The following is a 24,121-nucleotide window of genomic DNA, read 5'->3' as shown; positions in this document are numbered from 1 at the left end:
GTTCGTTCTGTCCTTTAGCCTGTAAGTGATAGTCTTTAAGATACTCATGTGTCTTTTCACTTACAGACCACCAACTGTGAGCATCCGGGATGCGCCGCCACACTTCAGGACCCATGTGGACACGAAGTTTGCCGGTCCCATGCTCCATGCGCAACTCTGCACGGGGACATCCAGGTCTGGTACCACGAGACGTGTACCATCTGTTACGATCTGGTGAGCCAGCTCTTAGACGGGGTAAGTATTCCAACTCCGGTAACTGGTCCTCATTTGTTATAGTGCTTAAGTTTTTACATTAATCACCCTAACTTAAGATAAAATTCAGGGGGTCTTATAGCCCCTATAATTTTAAGTTAAGCTTTAAGTTGGTTTTAGTTTTAAGTTATTCTTAAAATCTAATCAATACCCTCTCTTCCAGGCTCCGGCTGTGAGGGATACCGCACTGGCAACCCTGCGGGCCTGGGTCGGCGGTTTCGGGAAGAACACCGCCAAGGGTATGCCCTACATCCTTGAGAAGAGGTTGGCGGTACTAATCTTCCCCGGAGGCAAGGCGACAGGCTACGTCGACCCAGCAGAGGCGGCCCCGACTATCGCTTTCATCCAGCAACAGCTGGCTGCCTCGTTGACGGACCAAGGCCAGGACATCTCCTCGGAAGTCGCGACGCTTGATATTAATGTGGAACCTATGGTAGGTGTAGACGACCTGTTGGTCGAGGTAGGTACGTTGGACACCCAAGGGATGCCCTTGGGTGCAACTGGTTCTTCTACTCCTGCAACCTCTCCATCCTTCCAAGGCTTTACGGGTAATGAACTTTATACTTCTCCTGACGCTTCAGTTAGACCCAAGGTCAAGGGTCAAGCAGTGAAAACCTTGACGAAGACGTCGTCGTCGTCTAAGAAGACGGCTTCGGCGTCATCCTCTTCTCGTAAGTCTCCGGCTAGAAACCCCGGAGCAGAGAGATCTAAAGCTTCTGGGTCCGGCTCTAAGTCCTCGAGGAGTAGATCCTCCAGGGAGAGATCTCACACTCCAGCGGAGTCGTCAGTTCCGCTACCCTTGGTTCCAGTTCAGGGCCACCCTTCCACCTCCGCAGCAGCTCCGGCTTTGGACTCCAACGCTGGTCTGTTACAACAAGTGGGCGATCTGGTTGGGTCTCTGAAAAACAGCATGGAACAAATGATCTCTCGGTTGTCTGATAGGATTACCTCTCAGGACAACATTATAGCCGGACTGAGCCAAGCTCCTCTAGCCTCTCCTCCACCTTTCAGCACAGGTGGAGCCCAACTACCCCCGTATGACTCTCTACCTCCGTTCTCAATGAACAACCCTTGGAGAGTAGCGTCATACGCCCCCTTCCAAGACGGGCTCATCTCTATCCCGGAATGTGGAACTCGGAGGATTGAGGACTTCGAGTTCTACCCGGAAGACCTTCGCCTCCGTTCATCGGGGCTACGCCAGGCTCACCGCCTCAGCCATGACTCGGGATGATAAAGTACCAAAGGAGACAGTCCTCTATTTCACGTGACCAGGCTCAGAGAGAATGGCTCAGGTGTCTAGAGGACATGGATTGTTCCAACACGAAAATCCAAACCTTTTAAGAGTCCGTTTTACGATCTTTACGATGGAAGAGAGTACCCCGCTCCCTTTCTTGACAAAGATCGCGACAACTACTATTCCAGCAGCCCAGAAGGGGGATTCCATGCCTCAACTGAAGGAAGCAGATCCTACATCTCCTTTACTTCCTTCAGCCGGTGAATTGTGGGAAGATTTACCTAACACCTTCTCAGCTGGCAAACTCAAACCAGACTGTGCTATGGAGCAGTTTGGTGAGAAGCTACCTAGGCTTCCAGATAGCCTTATTCAGGCAGAATTCGATGCCAAATCGCGGTTAGCCAGGTCTATTAATTCCATGGCTATGACCGAGGTGGCTTACCATTGCCTATGGGGTCGGAGCCACTCTTCAAGCTTCTTACCAAATCTTTGACTCAAACGGTGCAGTCGGATATGTTTGAGTTCGCCACTGCTAGGACGAATTGTAGGAAACATGTCCTACAAGAAGCAACAATTCGGCACGAGCCGAATAAGTTGCCTACGTCAAGCATCTGGGGAGCAGACCTCTTCCCAGAAGCGATGGTAAGGAGGTTCAGTCAGAGGCTACGAGATTGAACCAGAGCCTTAAAGACCGTTGGGGTCTTACGGCCAAGAGACGACAGGATCAAGCCGGTAAGGGTAAGGCTCAAAGGAAACCTAGACGTTTCCAGCCCTACCAGAAGAAGCAGCCACGCTTTTCTCAGCAAGTTCCGGCTGTCCCTTGGTGGCAAAAAGGCCCCCAACCCAACCTTCCACCTCAAAGGCTTCAGTGCAGCCGATTTAAGTTTATCTCTCCTCAGCCTCAGCCCTCCACCTCTTACGCGCCCTCTCTCCACCTACAACCGGTCTTCGAGTCAAGCTTCACAGAAGTATGACCGCTCGGGTAAGGGAGGCAGAGGTAAGCGATCCTTTCGTGGGAGAGGATCGGGAGGTCCCTTTAATAGGGGAAAACATTTCAGGGGAGGCCGGAGGAGGCTAACCAGAACCAATGAGGAATTTCAGGTAGGAGGAGGCTGTTTCACTTTGCCACCGGTGGAACTTCAGCAAGTGGGCTCAGAGCATTGTGTCAAAAGGCCTGGGTTGGAGCTGGTTAGCGAGCCCACCCCCATCCCATCCACCACCTTTCCGCCAACTTTCCTTCCAAGGAATTGACCTGGAGTATGCGGAGGATCTCCTTCAGAAAGGAGCTATAGCGAGAGTCAAAAGGTTAAAATTTCAAGGACGCTTGTTCAGCGTGCCAAAGAAAGGCTCACAAAAAAGAAGGGTAATCTTAGACTTGTCCCGCTTAAACTTAGCCATTCGCTGCGACAAGTTCAAGATGCTCACGATCTCGCAGGTGCGGACCTTACTTCCCCGTGGGGCCGTCACCACCTCTATCGATCTTACAGACGCTTACTATCATATCCTTATTGCAAGACACTTCCGTCCGTATCTGGGCTTCAGATAGGAGACCAGACATTCTCCTTCAAGGTAGTTCCTTTCGGGCTCAACGTAGCACCCAGGGTGTTTACGAAGCTGGCGGAAGAAGTAGTTCAACAACTCAGATCGCAAGGGGTTATGGTAGTAGCGTATCTCGACGATTGGTTGATCTGGGCTTCAACAGTCGAGGAATGCAACAAAGCAACACTGAAAGTGATTCAGTTCCTGGAATATCTAGGCTTCAAGATAACAGGACCAAGTCAAGACTCACTCAGAGTCAAACTTTCAGTGGCTAGGCATTCAATGGAATCTATCCTCCCATACTCTGTCGATTCCATCAACCAAGAGGAAGGAAATAGCGAAGTCAGTCCAAGCAATTTCTGAGTCACAAACTGGCGTCAAGAAGAACTCAGGAAAGATCCTGGGTTCACTCCAGTTTGCATCAGTGACGAAACATCCTATGAAAGCCCAAAAACTGAAAGACCTAACCAGAATCGGCGCTCACGAGCAAATGTCAGGTCCATGACAAATTATCCTCAGTCCCTCTGATTCTAAAGAATCGACTCCGGCCGTGGGCGAAAGTCAAGAACTTGTCGGTGTCAGTGCCCCTTCAGTTTCCTCCACCAGGGATCACCATCCACACAGACGCTTCATTAAGCGGTTGGGGAGGATATTCCCCAGTTCAAGAAGGTTCAAGGAACGTGGTCACCTCAGTTCCGTCAGTTTCCATATAAACGTACTGGAAGCAATGGCAGTGTTCTTGACTCTAAAAAGGTTACGTCCGCCAAAGTACTCCACATAAAGCTAGTCCCTGGACAGCGCAGTGGTAGTACATTGTATAAACGAGGAGGCTCCAAATCACGTCATCTAAATCATGTCATGGTAGCCATCTTCTCCCTGGCGGACAAGTTCAGTTGGCATCTCTCCTCCACTCATATAGCGGGAGTGAGAAACGTCATAGCAGATGCTCTATCCCGATCAGTACCTCTAGAGTCGGAATGGTCACTGGACAACAGTTCGTTCCAATGGATTCTTCAGAGAGTTTCCAGGTCTACAGGTGGATCTCTTCACATCTCAGCAACCACAACTCCCGTGTTATGTGGCCCCCAACCTGGACCCTCTGGCCTATGCCACGGACGCCCTGGCTCTAGACTGGAACAACTGGGAGAAGATTTATGTCTTTCCTCCAGTGAATCTTCTCATGAAAGTGTTAAACAAACTCAGGACATTCAAGGGTCAAGTGGCTCTAGTAGCCCCAGACTGGCCGAAGAGCAATTGGTACCCTCTAATTCTGGAACTGGGTCTTCGCCCTCTTCGGATCCCCAATCCAGGCTCTCCCAGTCAGTACAAACGAAGACTGTGTTCGCTTCCTCAGGGATTCTCAAAACCCTAACTTTATGGATTTTCATGAAGTTTGCAGCGAAAAGGGATGCGAATATTGACCCTCAAAATATTCTCTTCTTGAATCCGATAAAGAGATTCAACTTTGAGACAGTATGAATGCTGCTCAAAAGTTAGCAACCTTCCTGAGAGAATCGATATTAGGATCATGACAATCAATTCAGCTATATCCTTTTTCAGATCTTATTTTTGAAAAAGGCTTAGCGGCTAGCACGATTACGACAAACAAGTCAGCCTTGAAAAGATTTTTTCATTTGGTTTCAAACATAGACTTGACAGATTCCTACTTCTCGTCTATTCCCAAGGCTGTGCTAGACTTAGACCTTCTGTAGGCCTACGTCAGTATCATGGTTCTTAAACGATGTTCTAAAGCTGGCTTCAGAAACAATAATGACACATCTCGTTTATAATGCTCTTAAAAAGAAAAAAAACCCTATTTTATTAAGCTTGGCCTCAGGGCTAGAATTTCAGACTGTCGGCTTTATCCAGATCCGGATCATATTCAAGGTTCCTTCCCACAGGGAAGTGCTACTTTCTCCGGAACGTAGCTTTTATAGCTAAGAATGAAGATCCTTTGATGATGTGGGAACCATGGAAGGTACTACCCCTTCCACAAGATGTATCTCTTTTGCCCAGTTTCAGCCTTACGAGCCCTTCTGTCTAGGACCATCCTCATCCTCATCGGGTCCTCTCTTTAAGAGAAAAAGGTGGTACTTTATCTATTAAAAGGCATCAGGCAACAAATCCTGTACTTCATTAAACAAGCCAATCCTGACTCTTTTCCCAAAAGCACATGATGTCAGGGCAGTAGCCACCTCAATTACTATTTCCAACATATGAAACTTCGATGAGTTGAAAAAGTATACTGGGATGGAAATCGCCGACAGTGTTCAAACGTCATTACTTAAAGTCCTTGGAAGCTCTGAAATTTTCAGCAGTAGCGCGGTAACATTAGTTTCCCCTGACTCCAACTAATCTTTAGTAGAAAGATCCAGTCCTCCTTTCTACCTGCCTCACCCAACAGTTCGTCTATTCCCTTCCCCCTTGTTCTTATTTCGTCACCTTGTCTTAGCTGCTTTTATTTATGATGTTGTGGGTGTCCCCTTATTTTTTTTTTGGCTAGGGACACTCACAATTGATTATGGATATTGATCTCGTGGATCATCCCTTATTTTTTTTATCTAGGGGATTACATCTTATTTTGTAATGGGTTTACGGTTTGTATATTAAGTTATATACATTACCTTTATATATTATTATTGTTGTTGAGTTTTGTTTTTGTTCAACTTATTATGTTAATTGCTCTGATTTTGATACTAGCTTTACACAGATACCATTTTGGTACATCCTATGCCATATTACCCCTGTATATATGTAAATTACCTTAAGTTTAAGAAATATTATTAGAATTAAGTGTAATTTAAATTTAAGCAATATTTCTATTTTGTATCATTGTGTATATGTATCCTTATTAGCAATTATATTCTTTTACTTTTATTTTTACCTTTTATTTTGAGACCTCCTTTTATTTTGTTGATTTTGTTTACAATCTTGTGCTATTTCTCTGGTACGATTTCGCGCAGCGAACCACTAGCTGAGCCCAGAAAAGGTGGGATTTTGACGTAAGGAAAAATCTATTTCTGGGGCGATTGGCTCGTGTCGCCAGCGAATCCCGCCCTACCCCATCCCATCAGCCCAAGATTGTCTGCTAACTTCAGGATGGCCACCAAGAGCGCAGTCGGCAGCATGGGATGGAGTAGTATAGTAGTTGCTGCCCACTCTGTGGGTCCGGCTCTCCTCTTGGGGGGATTTTGTAGTGTGGGGAGAATTCTATTGGCATTTGGCTCGTGTAGTGGTCCCTCACTCGCCATAGTGTTCATACCGAACACCCCTCTTGGAGGGTGAGCGAGTCAGTTATACTGACCTTTTTCTTATTTATTTATTCTCTGGTATGTTTTAGTACATTTCCCTAGAAATAATAGATTAAAGGATATTTCGCTGGCGACACGAGCCAATCGCCCAGAAATAGATTTTTTCCTTACGTCAAAACCTTTTTCCTTTATTAGGCCACCCTATGTTGATGACCCCAGCACGGAATTAGACTTGGCTACCGATTCGCTCAAGAAAATAAGCCCAACATAACACGATGGCACCATATGAGCCATTAACAAAGAAATAAAAAAAGAAAAATGTACAAACCCACCCAACATTAGTTCATTTTTGACCATATTTTTGGACAGAATACTTTGGTCCGATTTCTGTTCTCAAAACAGAGAGGAAATTTCCTCCTATGTTTAAGAGAACAAATTATTAAGCTTATACCCAACTAGATAAAGAGTTTCAGAGCACTGAAAATTTAATGAATGGCTGATTGAAGCCACAACAAAAGCTCAATCAGAAACATTTCAGAACATTAAAGAATTCAAGGGATATAAGGTGACGGTTGGAAAGCCATGACATGCTCACTATATCCAAGTAACAGTTGTACTACCCCAAACTGAAAAATGAGGAAGAATTACCAGAAAAGAATATTATATTAGAATCCCTAAAAATTAAGATATGACAATATTCACGATCTGGAGTTATATCAAATTCCAAGTAAAAAAAAAACCAAGAAGTCTCCACAAACTGGCAAAAATCAAATTCACAGGCCAAATTTACCAGCAAAAAGATTAAAATACTTGTCAACAAAACACAGAGAATGTACGCCCTCACATACCAAAACCACTGCAATGTAAAAAATGTTTGAAATATGTGCAGTGTTGTTCAGAAGAACATAGAACTAAGTGGAATTGCCCAATATTAATGTGCTAACTGTGGACTTGCTCATCATGACAAAGTCAAAAGAATTGCCCATTCTATATTTATAATACAGAATTAAAACTTCTGATGAGTAAACTGAAATGGCAGCAAGAGAGGCTAAGCTTGAGTTAAAAGTTAGAGGGATACTTGACCCAAGCAGAAATCATCATATAAAATCATGTTAAAATAAGGTTCCCCAAAGATCTGAAGCTTGTTTGAAAATAGGAATCTAATACCTTGAAACCACAATAAAAAAAACAAATATGCTGCTCTATCATCCTTAGATGATCATGATGCCCAATTACTTCATTGTATAGAGACAGCACCTTCCAATGCAGACATTGCTGATGAGATTTTCCCACCAGATCAGAGAGCAAGGGGAAAAAGGCGAGACCCTGGAATGGGACCCCCTCCGAAATAAAAAAAACTTGACAACAGGACTCCCACCCTCTAAAAAGTAATATAGATATTATTTAAAGTAGAAGCTGAAAAACATTAACCACCTCACAAACTACGATTTTCTCGGAAAATAACAACATTGTCCATATAACTCATCACCCATAATAGGACAAAGAGGAAAATCCTTAACTCAATCCTCAACCCCAACCAAGTAGCAGTATCATCAACAAGCTGCTTCTGTGAAATAGACCTCTCCCCAGTCTCAGTAAAACAAACAAGACACTCCCATCAACTCAAAATAGAAATGGGTGGGGGGCCCTTATTCCACTCATGATAAAATTATGTGGATGTAATGAATGTTTCATTGTTCAGTTTGAATACATAAAACTTCCCCATCAACAAGCAGCCTCACTAAAATGAATTAATAATTTTTATCAAATTCAAAACTAAAACCAACAGGAAAATCTAGAAAAACACTCCGAAGATTGCATGTGCGTAGACCATCTTATTAAACTCGCTCATCGAGTGCTAGAGGCATAGAACCATTTATTGGAAACAATAAAACAAGAAAACAAAAGTCCCAAGGAGCAATTACAAGAGACTTAACATAAAGTCAAATATTAAGAAAACCTGCAGCTTTTCCACTAGTATGCAACCACAAAAGTAGAGAAGTAATGGTTTCTGCTTGACAGAGGCCTTCCCCCACAATAACATTCGGAAAAAAACGCTTATATTATTCAGTGGACGTAAATGGTTTAAAAACACGATTACAAATAGAGAAATTCAAAAGATTATTAAAAACAATATGGAACCAATAGCAATATCTTGCGACATACAAATGAAAAATGTCTCGAGAATAGGCAATTATACCTTAGCATCACATCAGTTCCTGATATGAATACATTAGGAACAGCAATTTACGTCAATAACCGAATTACTCACGAAATATATTGACTAATAGTTCTGAATTCCAACTATCTGGAATTAAACTTCATATTAACAACTCTACTTTTAATTTGTATAATATTTACAACCAACCTTCATGTAATTATGATTTACAAAATCTACCTCAAGTATTACCGAATATAGGTATGATTTTTTAATGGTTGGAGATTTTAATGCCCACAGCCCATTATGGGATTCCTTTTGTAATGAAACAGATTCACATGGTAACAAAATTGAGCATATGATTGACAATCATAATCTTTGCATTTTAAATGATGGAGATATTAGCACTTACTTTTCAAAAATCCCATGGAAGTTTTTCATCCATAGACTTAAGTATTTGCTCACCTAATATAGTGGACAGATTTGATTGGAATGTTTTAGATGATCCCATATACCAGTGATCATTTTCCAATTTCAATATCCTGTTTGGGACATACCCCAACACCAACTGTCCCACGATATAATGTAGATAAGGCAGACTGGGACCAGTATAAATTTAAAACCAGCCAGATCCATCCATTTACAGCAGTACAAGGTCATGATGAGACAGTAGATTTCTTCACAAACTTTGTAATTACAGCTGCTGACGAATCTATTCCTAAGTCAACTACTAATCCCAAGAAACATTCAGTACCCTGGTGGTCTGACACACTATCCCACCTGATACAAGAAAAACATATTATAGGTAGAAGATTAGAAACCCTGCATAATAGATTTAATGCCATAAGTAAAGGACCTCTAAATTTTGAGAGCACTGCCAAGAAACTTGTAGACATTACTATAGAAATCAGTCTACTAAAACCTCATTACAATCGGATCTCTGCAAGATTCAGAAGGGAAGCCATTAGAGGAAAAATAATGTCATGGCAAAAATATGTATCTAGCATATCTGATACAACCTCAATAAGTAAAGTCTGGGAAAAATTTAGAAAAATTAATGGATCTCATATTAGATCTCAGACATGCACTAATACATAATGGCCAACCAGTACATTGATAGTACCCAGCAATTTCGAATATTTTAGGGCGTAACATCCAAGCAATAAGTAGTATATCAATATAGATGATCACTTTCGAACCATTAAAATCCGTGAAGAAGCTGTCCCATTGAATTTTGAAACATTAGAGGATATATATTATAACCAGATTTTCACAGAAGAGGAATTTGAATATGCTTTATCTAACTGTAACTCTTCTGCTCCAGGGCAAGACAAGTAAATTTTGAGATGATAAAAAACCTGGCTCTTTTAGCAAAAAACATACTTATTGAAGCTTTATAATCTTATGGTAAATCACCTGTTCCCAAAAGCATGGAAACATGCTATAAATCATACCAGTTGTCAAACCAGGGAAAGATCCAAGCAATCCAAATAACTATAGACCAATATCCCTGACAGTTGCTTGTGCAAATTTCTAGAAAAAATGGGTAAATTATAGACTAAATTGGTGCAATGTAAAGAATAAGACTCTGTCTCAACTCAATTTGGCTCACAATCTGAAAGATCTACTTTAGATTCACTTTCCCATCTAGAGAATTATATACGAGAGGGTTTGAAAGTAAGCAAACTTACAGTGCATATTCTTTGATATCCCAAAAAGCATATGATACGACTGGAGATACTCAATTTTAAAGTCCTTTACACGAAAATGGTTTTAGAGGGCACTTACCAATTTTTATCGAGAATTTTTATCCATGAAAGAACTTTTCAAACACGAATAAATAATGTATTCTGATTCCTTCATTTAGATTGTGGAGTCCCCTCAAGGGAGTGTTTTGAGTGGAACACTTTTTGCTCTAGCTATTAATAACATCGTAAAGCAGTTACCACATCTACAAAGAATTCTTAATAAAGCTAACAAAAACATCCACAACTGGACTTTGTCAGTAGGGCGTTTAAGCTCTCTGTAGAGAAAACCCAAGCAATTATGTTCTACAAAAATAGTAGATGGAAACAGAATCAAGACATAGATCTTAAATTAGGTGATAGCCTCATTCAGTTTAGTAATACTACTGTAAAATTTTTAGGCTTGGTGTTTGACACTCATCTTAACTGGAGAGCACACAGCCTTTGTAAAAAATAAATGTAATAGTGCCTTAAATTTGATAAGAAAATTGTCTCATACTACTTGGGGAGCTAAGAGACAAACATTGCTTATGATATATAAAGCACTAGTTTTATCCAAAATAGATTATGGAAGTCCAATTTACGGGTCAGCATCACAAAGTACCTTGAAGTCCTTAGACTCTATCCACACTCGAGGCTTGAGACTTTGTAGTGGAGCCTTTAAATTCTTCTCCAAACACTTCAGTATGTTGTGAAAGTGGCGAACCCCCATTATCCTTACATCGTGACCTTGTAACAATGAGAAGTGCTTTAAAGATAACGTCCACTGATTCCCCCACAAAAAAACTATTTGCCATGCGAGATATATTTATTAGTAATCATGAACCACCTTTTCCAATAAGAGCTAATAGATTACTGGAATCTATTGATGTTAGAGTAAATATACTCCCACCCTCAAATTCTCCACCTCCATGGATGATGAAGAAAATCAAAGTATGTTCTAACCTTTATCATCTGTCAAAAAAGCAAGATTATACTTCAGATTGCTATAAACAGTATACATTAGAACACATTCGAAGTAAAGGCCCACATAAAGCAATAGTATACACTGATGGATCCAAATCTTCTGCAGGAGTTGGTTGTGCTGCAGTGTCATCATGCAAAATAAGTCAGAATTCATTGCCAATTGAAGCAACTGTCTTTACTGCTGAGTTAACAGCAATTATATTGGCAATCAATCAGATAAAATTGTCAAATAATAAACTGAACACTAAATTTGTAATATATTCTGACTCAAGAAGCGCAATTGAATCCCTCAAGAGTTATTCACATAAGAACCCTTTAGTAAAGGAAATTAAACAAATCATCAATAAATTATATTCATGTGGGGTTAACATTGAAATATGCTAGATTCCTGCCCATGTTGGAATCCAAGGTAATGAAAAGGCAGATGAAAAAGCCAAGTCTGGGATAAATTCACCAATTTTTGACAATAAATTGCCTGCTACAGATTATATAAACTCAGTGAAGCAGTGCATAAAAACAAAATGGCAAAATCTGTGGGATAGTGAAGCAGACACCAATAAATTAAAGTTCATCAAACAGAAAGTAGACTTGTGGAATACATCAATACAAAATGAAAAACGAGCTGAAGTAATATTAACAAGATTACAAATAGGCCACACAAGACTAACTCACGAGTATTTAATGATAACTCCACAAGGGAACATCCCTCATTGCAATGTCTGCAATACAATTTTAACAGTAAAGCATATTTTATGAGATTGTCTAATTTTTAATAGAGAAAGAAATTTATATTTAGGCAATAAATCATTATCAGAAATACTATCAGAATTAGATAATTTTTCTTTATATAGAGTATTAATTATATTTTTAAAATAGACTAATTTGATAAATAGGATTTAACATATACCGTTTTAAATAGATGACTTATGTCATTTTTATCTATTTCAGTCTTTATAAGTTCAATTCATATTTTTAATTCCAACCTCATATATCACCTAACAATCCCCTCATTTATCATTAATTTATTATAATTCATTAACTTCATTCCATACCATTCCATGTTTTAGATATGACAATTTGTCCAAAATTGCATTTTTCCTAACTATACAAACCTGAGGTCCTTTTACAATAGGAAGGTACTAGCGGCAGCTGGATAGGTCGTAAGCTTTCGAACAAGGGGTTCGGTAGTTAACTGCTTGTCCGACAGGCGCGCGCGCGCGACTGGGAGGTAAACAAATCACTTTTGCTTTTGGCCCAAGCAAAAACAAAACTGCAGAGTGAGGGGTGGCATGAGGTGGGCTATGTGTAAAAGGACCTCAGGTTTTGTATAGTTAGGAAAAATGCAATTTTGGACAAATTGTCATTTGTTCCGACACGGCATACAAACCTTCGGTCCTTTTTACAATAGGAAGACTCACTTCTTGGTGGGAGGAAATCTGAGTCTTTTGTGAACAGACTGGTGTTCGCCCAACCTTGGAAGTCTCCCTGGTCGTAAGAGCGAGGAGGGATCCAGCCTCTGTCCGATTGATCGGGTGTGCACCGCAGGATCAATGGTCAGACCTCTGGACCGAGTACTAAGAGAGAGGCAAGCGTATCTCTTTCGTACCAGCAATGTAAGAACTTGTTCCTGTACAGGAGCAAATATAAAGTCATGGGTTTGACTCTTGTAGGCATCCACTTCCCCCCCCCTTGTAGGAGGAAGTGGTGGATATTCTGCTCCTATCCCTAGTGAAAGGGATAGGATGGGGCTCTGTCATAGGAGCCAGTCACTCACTCACTCACACATCCATCCACACAGTCACACCAGGACTCGATGCTGTTTCAGCCTGCGAGGGTCTGGGTTAGCTACACAACTTGTTGAGCAGCCACCACGGGTCCCAAGGAAAAGGTATCCAAGGACCTGTGGGCAATATCCCGAAGGTAGAAGGACGTAAAGGTAGTCTGGTTAGACCAGACCCCTGCCTTCAGGACCTGCGCCACGGAGAAGTTCTTACGAAACGCCAACGAGGGGCCAATACTTCTGACTTCGTGAGCTCTCAGACGGGACGTACGGATGTCGTCACTACCATCAGCCTCATACGCCCTCCTGATGACCTCACGCAGCCAGAATGAAAGAGTGTTCTTGGATACTTCTTTCTTGGTTACCCCGGTGCTAACGAAGAGGGCGTCGACACTCAGGCCTGAGGTGTCGAGTTTTCTTCAGATAGCGCCGTAGCGCCCTCACAGGACAAAGCAGCATCTCATCCGCATCATTATCGGTGAAGTCCATTAGGGAGGGAATCGTGAAGGACTCGAACCTGTCGTCAGGATCGACGGTTTCTGAGTCTTCGCAACGAAGTTCGGGACGAAATCGAGCGTCACAGATCCCCATCCCCTGGAGTGTCGTACATCATAGGAAAGACCATGAAGTTCCCCTACTCTCTTCGCCGATGCAGGGCCAGCAAGAAGAGGGTCTTGAGGGTCAGATCCCTGTCTGACGACTCTCGGAGTGGCTCGAACGGCGTTCGAGTCAAACTCCTAAGACGAGAGTCACATCCCACGCAGGGTGGGGGCCTGAGTTTCCCTGGGTGGGCAAGTTCTTTCGAAGCTCCTCATAAGCAAGGAGATCTCGAACGAGTCGAAATGTCCAATCCCCTCAGTTTCAGGACGAGAGCCAGGGCGGCTCTGTATCCTTTGACTGTGGGGACTGAGAGGAGCTTCTCTCGGCGAAGAAAAACGAGAAATCCGCTACCTGCTGAAGAGTGGCTCTGAGAGGAGATAGACCCCGTCTACGACACAACCACAGAAGACGGCCCACTTCCCCTGGTACACAGCTGCAGAGGACTGACGGACGTTTTCCAGCCATCTCTGTTGCTGCGCTACGAGAAAGCCTCTCGTTCGCAAGAGATGGTGGATAACAGCCAGCCGTGAAGACGTAGGACTGGACTGCTCGGTGGTACCGCTCGACGTGTGGCTGGGCGAGAAGGTTGTGCCAAGGGGAATCTCTCTCGGTTCTCCTGCGAGAAGAGCCAGCAGGTCCGGATACCAAATGGCCTGTGGCCATTTGGGAGCCACCAAGATCATCCTGAGATTCGGGGTGACCAGTGCTCGACTGATCACCTTGCGAATCAGGCTGAACGGGGGAAAAGGCATAGACGAAGAGGTTGTCCCACGGGTGTTGAAGAGCGTCCTCTGCAGCTGCCCATGGGTCCGGCACGGCCGAGAAGAACACCTGGAGCTTCCTGTTGTGCCGGGTGGCGAACAGATCCACGACTGGTCGCCCCCACAGGTCGAAGAGCCTTTCCGCCACGTCCTGGTGTAGAGACCACTCGGTCCCTATCACCTGATCCCGACGGCTGAGCGTGTCTGCTACTACATTCCTCTTCCCTGGAATGTAGCGTGCCGACAGCTCTATTGAGTGTGCCTCGGCCCACTCGTGCACCTGCCGAGTCAACTGGTACAACGGGAGAGACACTAGGCCCCCCTGTTTGTTGACGTAGGCCCACTACCGTGGTGTTGTCGCACATCAACACCACTGAGTGTCCCATCAAGCGGTCCTGGAACTCTTGAGAGCGAGGAACGCTGCCTTGAGTTCCAGTACATTGATGTGAAGGTGCTTGTCGTTCTCGTCCCACACTCCTGAAGTCAGCAACTCCTCCAGGTGTTCCCCATCCCTCGGTCGATGCGTCTGAGAACAGCTGCATGTCCGGGGGGGGAGTGCGCAGAGGCACTCCTCTTAAGAGGTTCCTGTCGTCCAGCCACCAGGCTAGGTCCTGCCTCACCTCCGGTGTCAGTGACACTGGAAAGCTTGGGGGATACGTCGCCGTTGACCAAATCTCCTTTAGTCTCCACTGAAGAGACCGCAGGTGAAGACGCCCGTGAGGGACTAACTTCTCGAGTGACGACAGGTGTCCGATCACGACTTGCCATCGCTGAGCTACCTGTTCCTGCCGAGACAGGAACTGGTTGGCTGCCTCCCTGAATCTGCTGATCCGCGAGTCTGCGGGGAAGACTCGCCCTGCTACCGTGTCGATCAGCATACCCAGGTACTTCATCCTCTGCTTGGGCTCGAGATCGGACTTTTCGAAGTTACAACGATCCCCAGATCGCGACAGAACTCGAGCAGTCGATCCCTGTCCTGTAGCAACTGCGAGCGGGAGCTCGCCAGGACTAACCAATCGTCGAGATACCTCATCAGCGTATCCCGTGCGAATGGGCCCAAGCAGACACCAGAGTGAACACTCGCGTGAAACACCTGTGGGGCTTGAGGAGACCGAAGCAAAGTGCCCTGAACTGGTACACCGTCCCGTCGAGGATAAAGCGGAGGTACTTTCTGGAGGACTGATGAATGGGTATTTGGAAATACGCATCCTTCAAGTCCACTGAAAGCATGAAATCGTTCTCCCTGATGGAGTCGAGCACTGAACGTGCCGTCTCCATCGTGAACCGGGTCTGGCGAACAAACCGGTTCAGAGGAGAGAGATCTATCACCGGGCGCCAGCCTCCCGTAGACTTTGCCACCAGTAAGAGTCGACTGTAAAAGCCCAGTGACTGATCCGTGACGATTTTCTACAGCTCTCTTGCTCAGCATGGTCTTGATCTCCTGTCTCAATGCTACGTCCTTCGATGACCCTGGACGTACGACTGCTGTTGGACCAGGTTGGAGGTGAGGGGTGGCCGAGATTCGAAGGGTAATAGATATCCCTCCCGAAGGACATCTACAATCCAGGTCTCGGCGCCGTAGCGCTGCCAAGTTGCCCAATGGCTGGCCAGGCACCCCCCCACTTCCGGCAGCAGGTGAGGGGGAACGCCGTCCCTAGCGTTTCCCCCTTTCTTCGACTTCTTCCCCAGAGCCTCCACGGGAGGAGGAGGCTGGGAGGAGGGCTGGTTACGGCTCCCCTTTGTAGAAGTCGAAGAAGACAGAGTCTTTCCCCGGGGCTTCGACGCAGCTACCGTCTTAGCCACCGAGGAAGCGCTAGCCGAGCTCTTTGACTTGGCCGCAGTCCGAGGCTGCCCAGAAGCCTTCGAGACTGCCTGGTGAACCAGACGGTCACTGTCGTCAGTGCGCCGTCTGTCCACCGCACGCGTCCACCATCTCTCCTGGGAAGAGAGACGTGGAACTCCGTAAAGGTCCGTTGCGAAGTCCCCAACGCTGCTTCACGCCCGGCCGCCCTGGAAACCCGAGTAAGGACAGCGTCCCTACGTCGGAGAACCAGGTTGGCCCACAGGTTCACCGTCTGGTGGGCAAGGAAGGAGATGGCTCTTCCCCCCGACTGGCAAAGTCTCCTAAAGGCCGAGTCATCTTCGGGAGAATTCCCCCGGAGTTGGCTGCGACCTTAGATACTGTGAGGGACCACAGATCTAACCAGGAGACGGCCTGGAAAGCTGCCATGGCAGTAGATTCCAGGCCGAGTGCCTCTTGCTGCGAGAAGGGGGCCATAGGTTCTCGGACAGGAGCTGTTGCAGAGACACACCCGGAGTCAGCCTGGCTAACTCCGGGTTCACCTGTTTGGGCGGCATCGGGTCCTCAGATGGCACGTAAAAACGCCGCTGTCGCAGCAGAGGAGGTGGAAGCAGCTTGCTCGACCTGCCAGACTTGAGAGAACCGTCTTGCCCGGAGACAAGCGATTCTACCTGGTCCAGCACTGAGTCGGCAAGCTCGGAACGCGGCAAACCCACCGTCGGTCTGGGTTCCCTCTTCGGGCCCCAGAACGACTCGAGCCGGGACGTGGGCTCGGATGGTGGGAGCGGCGATCCTTCCGCGAGGTCGTTGTGCTGACGAATCAGCGCAATAACCTCGGCAAAGTTCCTCTGGATCTCAGGAGTGACTGCGTCCTGCGGAGTCGGACCATCCAGTCCCTCAAACAGGAGCATCTCCCGAGACCCTCCTCCCTCGAGGGGAGGAACAGCGACAGACCCCTCTCGGTCTCCTCCAGCCACTTGTGCATACGACCTGGCTGGGTCCGAGAACCGTGCCTGGTACGTAGGACGACGTGGTGGGATCCTGAGGGGCGCACCCCTCACGATCACTCCTCAATACCTCGCCCCTCCCGGTGTAACCCGAGGAGGTTGAAGGTATGGAGAGGCAGACCTGACGCCTCCCTCCTCGCTCGCTGGCAGAACCAGTGGGCTTGGAAGACTGCAGGCGATCGTCAACCCGCGGTGGCGATCGAGCTGCAGGCCTAGTCGAGCCGTCCTCGCTGTGGAGAACGGCTGGACCGAGAACAGCGGCCCCGGTCTCGTGTGTCAGAGGAGCTGGTGCTGGTTGCCGTACCCGATCGCTCTCTGTGAGAGTGACGGTCCAGGCGACCGGCGAGCCTCCACTGTCACGGTGAGACCGGTGCGTATCTCACGGCGCGTCACGTCGCTGGTACCAAACCCGCCGTGGCTGGCGCCGGCGACCCCGGGGGGACCTCTTTCCCAGCCTCAGCCCGTGGCCGGTCATGGACCGTCACGTCCGCCCGGGTAGCCAGCTGCTCGCCGCGAGAGCGAGAGCTGGTCTGGTGAGGAGTCACGTGAGCGGCTGTCACCATTCTTCCGCTCCGTGCCGTGACCTGACGCTGACTGGCTCAGAGGTCTGGTTCCTAGCTGCACGGTCCGCTGGTAGGCGACCGTACACTCGTAACCTCTCGCGAACGAGAGGCCCGAGACGGATCCTGCTGCCGTGGTCGAACCACTAACAGCAGGTGAGGAATTGCCGGTGTTAGCCGGCACTCCTCTGGTCCCCGTAGTCTTCTTCCTTGCGGAAGAAGAGACGGGTCCTGCCCCCGAAGGAGCAGGGTGACCAGCGGAAGAACCCCCCGTCTCACCAGAGCGAGACGGGCCCTTAGAAGTTCCCGAAGGAGACTTCTTAGGGGGGGGGGGGAGGCGACTTCCTTCTTCTTAGGCGGGGGAGCCTTAGAAGAAGAAGGGGAAGAAGAGGCGGCAGACGACGACGACGACGAAGAAGACGATGAAGACGACGACGACACTTCCTCCTCGTCTTCTTCTTCTTCGTCAACCTCCTCAGGACTGATGTCAGATCTGTCATCCAGAGCGGAGCCGGGGCTGCTGTTGCCGAAGCAACAGGGCCCGGACGCACCTGTCGAACAGATCAGCATCGGGAGCAGCGGTGCCAGGAACAGGAACAACGTCAGCAGGTGCAGGCATCACAGGAACAGCAGTGGAGACGGCAGGAGCAGGTACAGGAACGGCAGCAGTGGTCGGTAACGTCATGTCTGTGAACAGCGGCTGGGCAGGTACGGCAGGTACAGCAGGCTGTACAGGCGGTCCAGGTGGACGGACCAGCGGCACAGACATCCTAGGTACTGGTGGGAGGTCCAGGGGCGAGCTCTTCGGGCACACGAAGTCCGGTCGCGGCAGCACGGCAAACCCAGGCGGCGGCATCACACTCCCCCGTGGTACGGCGACTGGCCCCTGCACGATGTAGTTGGTGTGACAGAGACCGCGTGCGGGGTGTACACCAGGTGAGGAGGTGAAGCATAGCAGGCGTTGAAAGGGTCGTGGTGGTGGTCGTAACCGTAGCATGCGTGACCGCCACAGAGCCAGCGAGATGGTAGAGCAGCCCCTGGACACTCGGCACGCCCTGCAGACCCAACGATGCCCACACCTGTCCGAGGTCGTCCTTCGCGGCAACCGCACCTGAGGAAGCAGAAGTCGGGTGATTAGCAGGATCCTCTACCCGCTCGCGCGAAGACGAACGGATAGAGGACCCAGAGTACAACTCGACATCGGGGTATCTAGCGCCCTCCTCCACACTCGACAGGTCGGGAGAGAAGGACCTAGAAACCCCCCCCGAAGGGGAAGGCGCCAAACGTGGGAGCTGAGCGGGCGGCAGGAAAGAAGACGAAGTGTCCGTAACCAAAGGAGTCGCGGGAGAGCTTTCCGACGACTCCTTTGCAGGCCTTCGCTTCTTCCTGCCTTCGTACAAAGCCACTGCGCCTCCGACCAATTAGAACATACTTCACAGGGCTCTGGCTCGGGTGCATTCGCGACCCCCGACACCGAGCGCACAAAATATGTGGATCAATTTCCGGGAATGAGCAGAACTTTCCGCATTTACGCCCTTCGGTACCCGGGCATAATCTCCGGGGGGTAGCGAGGCGTGGAGATTCCATTATTGATCAATACACAATGATGAAATAAGAGAGGAAATGATTGTACTTACAACTGATTCACACACAAACACAACCAAATACTCATGAAAGCAAACGACGAGAAGCGGGCAGAGAGCGTCGACACACACGTCCACTCGCTGTGAGGCCGAAAGCAAAAGTGATTTGTTTACCTCCCAGTCGCGCGCGCGCGCCGTCGGACAAGCATGTTAACTACCGAACCCCTTGTTCGAAGCTTACGACCTATCCAGCTGCCGCTAGTACCTTCCTATTGTAAAAGGACCGAAGGTTTGTATGCCGTGTCGGAACAAATAACATTTTATGAGCGTATTTTTAAAATAATTTCCTCCCGAATGTTTAGTTTCGGGCCAGCACCGTAAGAGTCTGGTTAGACTCATTGGACTGGTAAATCTTACTTTTATAATGATAATAATTGACAATGTCTTAGTAAAGACGAACGGGCTTGTTGGATTTCTGACTATCATTTTCCTGTGGTATTCGCTTATTTAATGAAGTCACGTGCATCTACTATTGATTTTTTAAGCATATATATATATATATATATATATATATATATATATATATATATATATATATTACATATATATAAAGCGCATACACTCCTTAAACTGAGCAACTGGAAAGTGGCCAGGGACAAACCAAAGCACAGAATCTGGGGTGTATAGCAGCGTGTTGCTAAATGGATAATGACAGCACTTTCCTCAACTTCCTCTCCTTTGGAAAAGTATTTCCACTAGGCAGTGACCTAGCAAGACTGCTTACAAAAGGCATGAACCGTGTAGTACACGCATTTTCACACCCTCTGTAACTACCTATGTTCACAATTCCTACAAGCAGAAGAACCTTCAGGCATTATTATTCTCACAAGTCATAGTTGTAATCTACAACAAACAAGGAAATAGGTACTTATAGCATACTTGTTTCAACTTTAACAGTTAAGGTAAACAGTGGAATATGACACCTGCCCAACAGAGCAGTCGACAGAAAGGTGAGATTGCTGGTCAGGTGAGTAGAAGGGTCACCAACCCTCACTCACCTGCTGCTGGTTACTGTAGTACTACCTTGTTAACAAACTTGAATGGTTAGACCAGCCATGGCCACAGGTACTGTAATTCCAAAAGGACGGTAGACCCTCTAGGTACTTCTAGTGTAATTGGATTTGGCCTACACAAACAAATCATATACTAGCTATAGTACTATTCACATGCAGACAACACCAGCAGGCTAATCCAGGCACCAATAGATTCTTGCTACACACAGTCATACTACCTAAGCCTAGGTAGTATACTAGGTATACTACTATGTATGTGTGATGGGCCCTTAGACTATATTAGCCTACTAGATACATGAACAAGTGGACAGAAATGGCCTACCTTAGTAAATATATTCTGGATCAGCCTTACCTAAAATGATCTAGACTAACTATTTTTTACCTAGGCTATTTCTATTGAATAGGTAGATAGGCTAATAGCTAAGATTGCCCTGCTTAGGTTAATTTACTTCAAAACAGTGAACCAATGAAAGTTGACCAACAAAATCTAACATTAGGTACTAATATATACCTACTAAGCTAATTAACACTAGCTAGGTTAGCTATAGCCTCAGCCCAATAAATGCAGCCCAATGCTACTTCATAGTCTAAGCTACCCTTCCAGGTATTGGCTTAGAGAAGTGTTACTAGATTTTTTGGTGAAATCTTACTTTAGGTTAGCCCTATAGGTAGTAGTACTACCTACCCCTAAACTATCAACCAATTCAAGACTTGAAAATTTCCTTTTCCTATGTTTTAATGTGTGCTTCGAATGTTTTGACATCTGTTTCGTTGGCTAATGATATGACTGACCACACATAACCTAGAGCATTAGGTTCTTGCCTTGGGGCATACCTACTAGGTACTAGGTACCTAGCTACCTAATTCTAAGGTAGTCCAAAAACATGCCCATAAATACCTATTCCTTAACCTGAAAGAACCTAGGTATCAGTAGGATTAGTTAAGGTCTGTGGTCCCAGAATTGTAGGATACTAGGCTATACTACTACCTAGAAATAGCTAGGTAGTACCTAGGTACTACCTAGGTAGTATTGTAGATTTTTAAGGAAAATTACCATTGAGTAGCTATATTCATTTTACATTACCTAGTACTACCTAGCTATTGCACTGAAATACTATGAAGAAAATGGCATGCATAGGTTAAATGAAGTGTTAAATTATAGGCTAGGCATTTACATAATGGGAGTTGTTCACTCAAAATTTAGGCTAGATGCAGCCTTCCATCTTCCTGAGAGAAAGCAAATCCTAAGCACAAATTCACAAGAGGCTATAGTAGTATGTGGTATTGCTAAAATTACATCATTGTCTACCTGTATGATTACAGGTGAAAATTTCTAATAAATTTACAAGTTCTGAGAGGGTGGCTTTATCAAATGATAGGTAGTACCTATAATCAACGAATTAATGATTTATCTCGAAATGATAATCAAATACTGGGAACAAATTAACTTCCCACAAATTCTTAAATCTGCTTTTAAATTGTAACGAAAATAAATAATGTCAGAAGTTACACGTTGAACCTTAATGAATTTGAAAATCCACAAATCCGAGGAACAGAGTACCTATACCTACTAGGCTACCTACTACTCTGGTACACATGTACCTTTTCTAGACACGTCTTTAAACTTTGCCGATGGCAACTGCTGGTGAATGACTGATACGGTCAAGTTCGTCAAGATAAGGGTTCACGTGTTAACACTTACAAACGGTGATAAAACGATTAAGAGAAAGGAATGATTTCACTGCGTATAATACAAAACTTAGACATTTAAGTTCAAAATACATAGGAATAAGGTACAGAGGGTTAGGGAAACCTTCTTGATAGCATTACAGTGATACTTTATACCTAAAGGTGAAACGGCTTCCTGGAGGTTTCAGTGATCACAATTACTGGCTATGATTTTTATTTTTTAATGGAAACACAAATCAAATAATTAAGACCCGGATACCTAGCTAGCCTAACTAGCTAAGTAGGTAATGATTACTGAAATTCGATGATGCAAAATGATGATGTTATTAAGGTTAAGAAAAAGAAAAAATAAATCCGTTGTCAGACATCAGTTCTGGATTTCAACCAAATAGTGTAATATTTTTCCTGAAAAATATTACGTTTTATTTTCTTAAAGTTTTTAGATTAGTGTAGATACGTCATTGCCTACCAATAACCCATCGGGCATCATAATTGTTTCCCCTGTTTTGAGTAGTAGTAGTAGGTAGGATATTCTATTGAAACGGCTCCCTTGCTTCTTTTATTCCTTTTTTGTTTGTATTTGTTTGAGCTTCTTCTCTCTGAAATACCACATTTCTTTTATAAAATCTTTCCTATTCTCCACTTCCTCCCTCAGTAGAACTACCAATAAGAGTATATTTGCTACTAATTCCTCTTTATTTTCTTGATATGGTTGCTGCATAAAGCTATATCTATTTCTAATCTCGTTTGCTGGACAGTAAAGTAAGAAATGTTCTAAATTTTCATTTTGTTCCTCACAGCATAAACATTTTGTATCTTCTCCTTTTATCCTATTTCTATTATTTAATCCTAGTATACCTAGTCTGGCCCTACTGATTCGCATTGTTTATTCAGTGTTGTCATGCCAGATTTCTTCTCTTATGTTTTCTTTATATTTTCTGTAGGTTCTTAACGTTGTCTTTTCATTCATTTCTTTCTTTTCTCAAGTGTTTGTCTTTAACTGCTTCAATTTCACTTAAGTTTATGTTTAGTTCTTTCATATACTCTTTTACTTGCATTGTCCAGGTTTTTTTTTCATACTGGTCCATGGTTATCTTATATAGGAGCCTATTTCCACCACTCTTCAGTGTATATTTCAGGTAGAATAGTTTATTCTTGATATATCTTGAGTGGCAGGAAGAGGCCCCTATTTCAGATCTACACTTGTTGTCAAGTATTTCTTTACACATCTAGGGTTTATAAATTATAGTTTCTTTACTTTGTAACTTCATAATTGAATGTTTGTGCTTTATTAATTTAGAACATGGATTTTTCCTGTAAGAAATACTTAAAAGAATTCAGTTTGAATACTCGAAACGCGATTGTAGCCTTACAGTCGCACCAAGTCCTGTATGCAACTGAAAATTGTGGTGTTATTTTGATTAATCACTATGACTGAAGATTAGGATGTTGCTTATTCTTAATTTTAAATGGTGAAATTTCATGCAAGATAAACTGCATGGGTGTTGGATATCACTTCATTCAGTTGTTGAATAACTGTCGCTCCCTAATACCTTTCTTGGTGAAGTTGTGGTCAATGATAAATTAAGCATTTAGCAAGCTCCAAAATTGTTAAAATTCGTGACATCGTGTCAAAGATCACGAGTTTGCATTTTAGTACAAAATCTGTTCTTTATTATTATTATTATTATTATTATTATTATTATTATTATTATTATTATTATTATTATTATTATTATTAGTTATTATTATTATTATTATTACTTATTATTATTATTATTTTTATTATTATTATTATTATTATTATTATTATTATTATTATTATTATTATTATATTATTATTATTATTATTAGTTTTCTCCGTGTTATTATTCTCCATACTGCTATTTAGCATGGGCTCTCGAGCTGAGACTGGGTTTTGCAATCCTTAGCAGTTTCATGGTATGTCGAAGATATTACAGCATTTATATAGTTTGCCGTTCTTGTAGTTACTAGTGTTCTTTCTTATCAGAGACCAATGTCATGACGGCCTTGTATGGTTCAGTCAATATTTTCACGTCAATGGATATAAAGAAAAATCGCGAGATGTGAGATATATCATAATTTGTCATAAGAAAAAGCT

At 44.6% G+C, this 24,121-nt stretch overlaps 1 protein-coding gene across 14 annotated transcripts in view; it reads right to left on the bottom strand.

Annotated features, from left to right (window-relative positions):
• The window catches only part of LOC135224597 (uncharacterized protein F13E9.13, mitochondrial-like), a 537,654-nt gene that overhangs the window by 481,867 nt on the left and 31,666 nt on the right, over window positions 1–24,121 (bottom strand). The window contains exon 1 of one of the 14 annotated variants that reach the window (XM_064263752.1): window positions 22,156–22,174. The exons of 3 other annotated variants lie outside the window; for them this stretch is intronic. The gene's annotated coding sequence lies outside the window, so the exon portion shown is untranslated. Of the gene's footprint in view, window positions 1–10,783; window positions 10,803–20,295; window positions 20,445–21,829; window positions 21,849–21,871; window positions 22,066–22,155; window positions 22,175–24,121 lie in introns of those variants that run through there. 10 more of the 14 variants (XM_064263754.1, XM_064263739.1, XM_064263740.1 and 7 more) reach the window with 10 other exon arrangements.

Source organism: Macrobrachium nipponense, chromosome 12 (assembly GCF_015104395.2).
Source record: "Macrobrachium nipponense isolate FS-2020 chromosome 12, ASM1510439v2, whole genome shotgun sequence".
Lineage (NCBI taxonomy): Eukaryota > Metazoa > Arthropoda > Malacostraca > Decapoda > Palaemonidae > Macrobrachium > Macrobrachium nipponense.
The sequence above is the reverse complement of the archived record's forward strand: the minus strand, read 5'-3'. Positions and strand labels throughout refer to the sequence as shown.